Here is an 8,692-nt window from a genome sequence, read left to right as displayed (position 1 = left end):
GGTCATTAATATATGTTGTAATTTATGATTTATTTTTCTCGTAATTAAATTTGTTGTTCATATTGTCATTTGCTACATATTAATGTTTTGTATTCAAATGATTACATAAAATATCACATAGCTCGATGGTAAGACACTAGTTGTAGAACTAGTTTTTTGCCCGAGCAATGCTCGGAGATTCATAAGAAAAAAATTATATTTTCATATTACTATAAATTTGTATTTGTTTATAGATTTTGTATACATTTAATATTTTATTTTATTTTATTTAAATTTGTTATTGTTCTACTCCGTATTATTTAGGTTGTATATTTTTTTTTATCAATTTTCTTATATTTTAAAAGAAAAAAATAAAATAAAAAATAAAAGGTTTTTGGCGGGAAATTTTTTAATATGGACGCGACACATGTATTTTTGTAATAGTTCTGGTGATTACTTTAATATATAGTATTGATGATTAAAGGTTGTGAGTTCAAATCTTATGGTGAATTTTTTTTTTTTTTTTATTATTATTATTATAAGGAATGACATATAATGAAGACAAATGGAAGGGAGAGCCACATGGCGTTATGAGTAGTTGCATGGGTGACGTGGCGTTATGAGTAGCTGCATGGGTGACATGGCGTAGTGAAGGGAGCTTATGTGACACGTGGAGATTGTTATAAACATCTAATTGTGTCATGTGAAGTGTGAACTATGCAATTGTATAGGTAGTCTCACCTTTGCGGTTTTAACATCAGCTAAAGGTCACCTATATTTTATTATAAATGGAGTTGCAGAGTAAGTGTAAAATTGTATGAGATAGTTAATTGTATGAGTTGGTTAGTGATATGAGTAAAACAAAAATTTATTAGTGAATAACTTTGGAAGTGAAAACTTTAATACTTTTTTTTTTAATAAAAAAACCATCTAGATCAAGCGAAGAAAATTCCAAAATACGAGGATGGATTACATCACTCCACACTCATTGGCCAAACTCCCATAGTTGAAAGTAAGTCAATTAGTACGTTACATTATTACCCTGGCCTCGCTTTACAAAAGACCATGAATCACTAGTAAAATTAGAAGAAAAAAAAAATAGAATATCCTTTATAATCAGATGAAAGGAACTGGAGTCATACAAACGCTTCCTCATTGCCTCAGTCACCACCGGATTATCACTCTTGATCCCAATACAGCTCATACCCTTGTGTCTCGCAATCTTCATGCCCCAAAATACCGCTTTCACCTTTGCAATCTTAGTATCTCATTTTTCACTCCACTACACCGTAGCTCCCGAAAGCACCACCCCTTCACTATTCCTGTAGACTACACCCAACCCCGTCCCCACCTCCCCCAAAACACCAACATCAATAATAATTTTAAACCACAATAGATGCCGAAGGAGACCCGCCTATAAAGACACTCTTTCCACCCCTCCATTCCCCATGTTATTCAACTTTCCCACCTCATGCCCTTTCATATTAATCTTCAAGGCATGGGCAACAATTTTCTCAACATTCGCATTTTCACCCTCAATCATCCATTTGTTCCTTGCGCTCCACATAGCCCAACACGTGGTAATTAAACTCACTATATCCTCTCTAAAATTACCAAAACAGTGCTCCCACCAGTCACCCATACTGCAAAGAGAGTGAGACAAAACCATAAAATAATTGCACTTACTCCAAATTGCTCGGGCTAAATTGCAATCTTTTAATGCATGCATGACAGATTGTCTTCTCTCTGGCAAACACCACAAGTTAATAGCTAAGGCACAAACTAGCTATAAAAATTAGCTTTAAAATCTTATGTGGCATAAAATAATAATTTGCTAATTAGCTTACTATTGGAATTGCTTTAATAATCCATCTGTTGTTCCTTTTATTAGATACTTTTTTACTTTGCACCCTAGTGTTCCAACCAATCCGGCAAACACCCACCCAAATCCTAATTCTTACTCTCGAACCCCACTTATTTGGCGAACTCCTATCAAACCCCAACCCTTACTCTCAACCCACACTTATACGATCAACTCCCACCTAGCCCCAACCTAGCCAATCGATCGAACCCACGCAACTCTCACCCCACCCTAATCGGCATGAACCTATGACTACCCGGCCCTTCACACCAAACCCGATACCCTAATCTTTTAAAAAAATTATTTATTACAATTAAAATTAAAAATTATTTTTTGTATTTAAAATTAATATTAAGCTATATTTTGTTTTTATTTGTGTCAGTTATTATTTAATTGAGAGTTAATTATAGTATAAGTCAATTAATGACTTGTTTGATCGATCACAAGTAAAATCTAGTACTTAAATTACTTATGAAATATAGATCATGTTAGACTTAATTTTTAATTAATTAAAGTTGACTTAATATTGGAAGATTACCTAGAATTTAATTTATTGTGGTTATTTTTTTTTTATTATTTTATTATATTAGATTTTTCTTTTACTAATCATCTATATATGCATTCCTATTTTACATAAATATTTTCCATACTATAATTACAAAAAAGGCAAAAAAAAAATAATGGTGCATAATCACACCAAAAATCAACATGATTTTTTTTAGTGCATCATTAAATATGTAGTTATTGAAATATATACTTATATATTATTGATTGGTTATTATTTATTGATGATTACTAGTTATTTATTTAAATAAATATAAAAATATGATATTTAATTATATATATATATTTTTTTCTAATAGATAAATCACAAAAGAAGGTCAAAATATAAGTATGAATGAAAATGGTGCAATTAATAAAGGGAGAAAGTATTTAACAAATTATATAAAATTATTTACGAATTAACAAATTATATAACTATATAAGGGCTTGTTCTCATACGTTGAAATTCAGTTCAGTTCAGTTCAATTCAGCTCCTAATTTCCTTCTCTTATAAAATATTCATTTCAGCTGAGTTCAGTTAATGAGAACATGCCCTAACTATATAACAATTATAAAAAGAGAAATTCTCAATGGTACTCTCCAATTTTATAAAATTCTCAATGGTGAACAAAGTTTTATGAAATTATCTTTGGTACTCACTAATTAACATTTCTAATTCAATGGTGACATTAATAATATAAGTATGCAATTATAAGCTAACCCTAGTTAATTAAAGGCATAATTACTAATATAACCCTATAAATTAAATTTAAAAAAACCCAACCACCCCAATCCCAACCCACTGTCAGAGCCCCCCTCCTCTGTCAGCGGCAACCGGCGCGACCCCCTATACTTTCCTTCCCCCTAGCGCCGGCAACCCTGTCCATGGCAACGACCTTCCTTTGACGTCGACGACCTTCCCCAATTATATCAGTTCTCCTTGCCTGGTTCCCTCTTGTTCCCTCGGATTAACAACTAGCTACTCACCCAAACCAAACTACACCAACACAAAACTCGAGGAGAGAGAAAAACCCTCAAAAAACCTTCAGTCTCCTTCAATGGCAGTTTCCAGTAGCTGCTACGCTAAGGTTTTTTCCACATTCGAGTGCCGCTCTGAGCCTTTCGCTACCTTGAAACCCGACATCCCTTCCTCAAACTCTGCTAAATATCGCCGGAATAGGTGGGAGTTCGTTTTCTGGTACTAGCGATCGATCTTTGACGATCTTGCGATTTCTTAGTGTTTTTATGGGTGGTGGTTAAGGTGGTGATAGAAGTGGTGGCACCGTAAAAAAGAGAAAATGAATGGTGGGGTCAACACCGGCACCGGGATCGTGGGTAGGCAGGGCCGCAGGGGCTGGGCTAGGCTATGCTGGGTGGGGGGATAGGGAATAATTAGGTGGGATTTTTTTATAAAATAGGGGTATTTTAGGCATTTCTCATTGCTCTCCCTTTTGAAACATTAACCATGGTTAATATTTTATTAAAATGCTAAACTAATGTTACCACTGAGTTAGTTTTACAAATTATAGATTACCAACGATAATTTGATATTTTATTGTTTACCATTGAGAAAAATAAAAACCTGATGAGTACCATTGAGAATTTCCCTTATAAAAATAAATGATTTTTATAATTATTATTTTTCCTTGAGCCTCCATAATGTTAAAAACAGTTCTATTAATACTGAAGTTGATATTTCATTGTTTTTTTTTTGAAAAAAAGGATAGGTATTAATTAATTGTTAAATTAGAGTTTACATCATTCAGTTCACCGCTCATAGGAAATGGCATAGTTACATTCTGTGATGCAAAAGGTGTCCAAAAGATGCAAAGTCTATGCTTAATTCATTTATACAGACAGGGGGAGGGTTGTCTAAATTACATAATTGATACATTTGATTACAAACTCCTCTAGCATGCTTTGCAAGGATGTCAGCAACTTTGGTCTTGTCCAGATAATCCTTCCTTCAGAAACCTGTGACAGCAGCTGCCTGCAATGCACAATTGAAGGAGTGACTAAGTTAGGGGGGATTGACTGAGAAATGTCTTCCACTGCCTCTTTATTATCAGATTGGATTATGATTTTTTCCCAGCCTTTCTCTGTAATCCATTATAGCCCAAGGCTTATAGCTTTCACTTCAGCTTCCTTAGGAGAGGGGGGTGTAGCCCTTCCATAGGAAGCCTCCTTTCCATTGGCCATATTGGTCTCTACACACTCCAGCACACCCAGTCTGGTTTGATGATAGGATAAAAGATGCATCAACATTCAACTTGAGAAAAGAAGGGGGGAGGAACTCAAGCTTTTGCAACAGGCTTTGTAGTCTGGTGGTTTTTTGTTGAGTAAAACCATTCAGAGGCAACCCATAGGCATTGGGTTTTAGACTTTTGAGAAGGGAGGTTTAGGTTGCTGAAAATCCATTTATTTCTTCTCATCCAAATGCCCCATAGGGCAAAGGTAAAAATAATCTTCCAAGGTACACCATTTTGGACAAGGAGCTTTGCAGATAAGTTTTTTTTCCATCCAATCTTGGAATGGGGAGGGGTGAGTGTATAGGCAATGGTTAGGATCATCCAGGAGCTGCCACAGTTCATGGGCTCTTGGGCAAGAAATAAAGAGATGAAAGGAGTTTTCTGGTGTGTTTGGGCAAAAAGGGCAAGAATTTGAGGTTGATAATCTTCTCAGGTGGAGGTTTGATTTGGTGGGGAGTCTATCATAGGCTAGCTGCCAAAGAAAAGCTCTAATATTGGGGTAAGTGTCAGCTTGCCAAATGATAGACCATTGTTACCAAACAACACATAGAATTCTAAATGCTTCATTTCAATTTTGGAATTTCAAATGCTGATAACCAATTATAAATTTCAAATGTTGATAGCTAATTCAAAATACATTCAAACCATTCATCCCCAATACACAAGGATGATACAAGGGGAGAAATGGTCGAGTTTTCAAAGTGAAGATCTCATTGAGCACCTTGATAGATTCCTTGAGCTATGTGCCATGATTCAAACCAATCAAGTGTCTTAAGAGTACATCCGAATGCATCTATTTTGACAATCTCTTTCGAGTAGAGTTAAGAAGTGGCTCAAGCAAGTGAGGCCAAAGTCTCTCACAACATGGAGAGAGATAGTCAAGACATTCTTGAAGAGGTTCATTTTCGAGGAAAAGACCGTTGATATGAGGAGGAAGATTGTATCGTTTGAACAAGAAACGGTAAGAGTCTTAGTGAAGCTTGGGAAAGGTTCAAGGAATTGGTACAAGCATGTCCTCATCATGAATACAATCAAAGCTTGCTCATGTGATTCTTCTATGATGGATTGGAACCTATGTCTAGAGCTTACTTGGGGATGCAGGGGCGGGTGGACAATTGATTAAGATCTCCCAAAACCAAGTTGAAGCGACGATGAAGAAGTGGCGAAGAACTACTCTTGGGGTAGTAGAAGGAGGAATGCACCGAAGAAAGGTGGGATGTATGAATTAGAGAAGGTTGATTAATTGCAACATCAAATTGAGCTTTGACCAAGGGGCTTGCAAAGTTGAACACAAGTGTTAATAGTGGGGAAAGCTCTTCTCAAGTCAATTTTTTCTCATGTCAAAATTGTGGTGGTATAAACCACGCGAACACGTTGCGACTTATAACACAAGGCAAGATGTATTTAGGGGAAGTGGCAGAGGAGTAGCTTGGAGACAACAACTACTCGGATTTGCACCTTAACCGCAACAATGGGGGCAACAAGCTCAACCATCATACAATTCTAACCCTTAATATCAAAACCCACCTCCACCTCAAAACCAAAACCCAAGGGGTAACTACCCAAGAACCAACCAAAACCAATACAACAACCAAAATCAAGGGTCTCAAAGAAATCAAGATCAAGTATCTCAATCCGATTCCACACAAACCCAAATTCTTCATCAACTCCAAGCCATGAATCAACAAATGCAAGAGGTCAAAGCTAATAACAAGATGGTTGAGTCACAATTAGCCCAATTGGCCGAGAGAGTACATTTCAACTCACCTTCTACTTTACCCGAGCAACCACAACCTAACCCCTCTCACAACTAAAACCCGATTCTTGCAAGGCAATTACATTGAGACCGGGCAAATCCTATCAAGGGACTAAAGAAGGAGTAGAAGAAGGTGTGAGGGTGGAGAAAAGAGTTAAAGAAGACAAGGTTGTTGGGAAAGAAGAGAATGTGGAGAAGAATAAGCCTAATGATGAGAAAACAATTTTAAGACCTAGTGAGACTAGGAATCTAGATGAGCCGGTTCCTTTTCCTGGGAGGCTTACGGAGAGAAAGTTGAATTATAAATTCTCAAAATTCCTTAGTGTAATGAAGAACTTACACATAAGTCTCCCTTTCATCGAGGTTGTTACCCAAATGCCTTCTTACTCCAAATTTCTCAAGGACATCTTAACCAACAAGAGAAATCTCAATGATGAGCTCATTACCCTCCCTCATCAAGTTAGTGCACTCTTTCAACACAAGATGCTAAAGAAAGAGAAGGACCCGGGAAGCTTTACTTTACCGATTAAGATCGGTAACATGGAACCTAGGGGTGCCTTGGCGGATTGAGAAGCGAGTGTTAGCTTAATTCCCCTCTCCATTGCACAGAAACTCAATATTGAAATGATTCCCACGAGAAAAACAATTCAACTAGCCGACCGCTCGGTCAAACTTCCTTGTGGTAAACTTGAAGATGTTCCTATTCAAGTTGGGCATATATATGTGCCATGTGATTTTGTAGTGATGGATATCGAGGAAGATGTTGATACTCCTTTGATCTTGGGTCGTGAAGCTCTTAAAACCTTGGGGACGGTCATCAATTGCAAGAACAATACTATTACATGTGAGGTGGCCGATGAGAAGATTGTCTTTGAGTTCTCCAAGTAACTCAAGACCCCCATGGTTGAGAAATGATATTGAGTTGATGTTGTTAATGAGGATTTAGATCGCTTGGGGAGGGTAATAATGAGGCCTCAGTATCCAATGATTGAAGCTTTTATATGCAAGGAAGAGTTCCACTCTCAAGAGGCAAGAGAGTTTGTCATGGCTATGAAAGAAACCTCAAAGGAGGAAGAGGTTGAACAACAAGTGGAGATCGAGCTTGAGCATAAAGAGGAGAAATTAGAGGAGAGTTCTAAGCCTCCTCCCAAAGTAGACCTCAAGCCCCTTCCCCCTTCTTTGAAATATGCTTATCTTGATAATGAGGGAAAATACCCTATTATTGTCAATGCTACTCTTGATGGACTTCATTTGGAAAAATTGCTTGATTTTTTGAGAAAATATAAAGATGTGATAGGGTATAGCATTGATGAAATCAAGGGTATTAGCCCTTATTTGTGCATGCATCGTATTCATCTTGAAGGTGATCAATCCACCTCCATTAAACCTCAAAGGAGGTTGAACCCCAACCTCCAAGAGGTTGTCAAAAAAGAGATTTTGAAACTACGTGAAACGGACATCATTTATGCTATCTCCGATAGCAAGTGGTGGGTTAGTTCGGTTCATGTAGTTCCAAAAAAGGATGGAATAACCATCATCAAAAATGAAGGAGGAGAGGAAATCTCCACCCGGACGGTGACCGGGGGAAGAATGCGTATTGATTATAGGAGATTGAACAAAAATACAAAGAAGGACCATTTTCCTCTCCCATTCATATATGAACCAAATGTTGGAAAGACTTTCTCACCATGCTTTCTTTTGTTTCTTGGATGGGTACTCATGATTTTTCCAAATCCCTATCCATCCAAGTGACCAAGAGAAAACAACTTTCACATGTCCATATGGAACATTTGCATATCGAAGAATGCCATTCGGGTTATGCAATGCTGCTTCACCTATTCAACGATGCATGGATTCTATTTTATCCGAGATGCTTGAAAAGAGATTGAAGTATTCACTAGTAGAAAAACTCAATTTGGCACCGGTTCAAAACCCCCATAAGGCACCAGTTTTGAACCGTTGACAATTTGGGGGTGCCAATTCATCCAACAAATGCCACCGGTTCAAAAACGATGGCAATATCTAATATTGGCACCGGTTAACTGATGCTATAATTGATTTTTGGCACCGGTTAAACCAGTGCCATAACTTTTTTTTTTGTATTAAAGTCAATTGACACTAGTTAACCGGTGCCATTTCATGTATTTTTTTTAGTTTGCTTTTTACACTTGACATATAATCAGAGAATTCGCGGCTTTATCTCAAAAAATATAAGCAAAACACCATTAAAAAGAATAATTGAATATGAAATATAATCAGAAATATATTCATCATTAAATTGTTATTTTACAATACAAAAAAATA

Source organism: Chenopodium quinoa, unplaced genomic scaffold (assembly GCF_001683475.1).
Source record: "Chenopodium quinoa cultivar QQ74 unplaced genomic scaffold, ASM168347v1, whole genome shotgun sequence".
Classification (NCBI taxonomy): domain Eukaryota; kingdom Viridiplantae; phylum Streptophyta; class Magnoliopsida; order Caryophyllales; family Amaranthaceae; genus Chenopodium; species Chenopodium quinoa.
Note: the sequence above shows the minus strand (reverse complement) of the source record.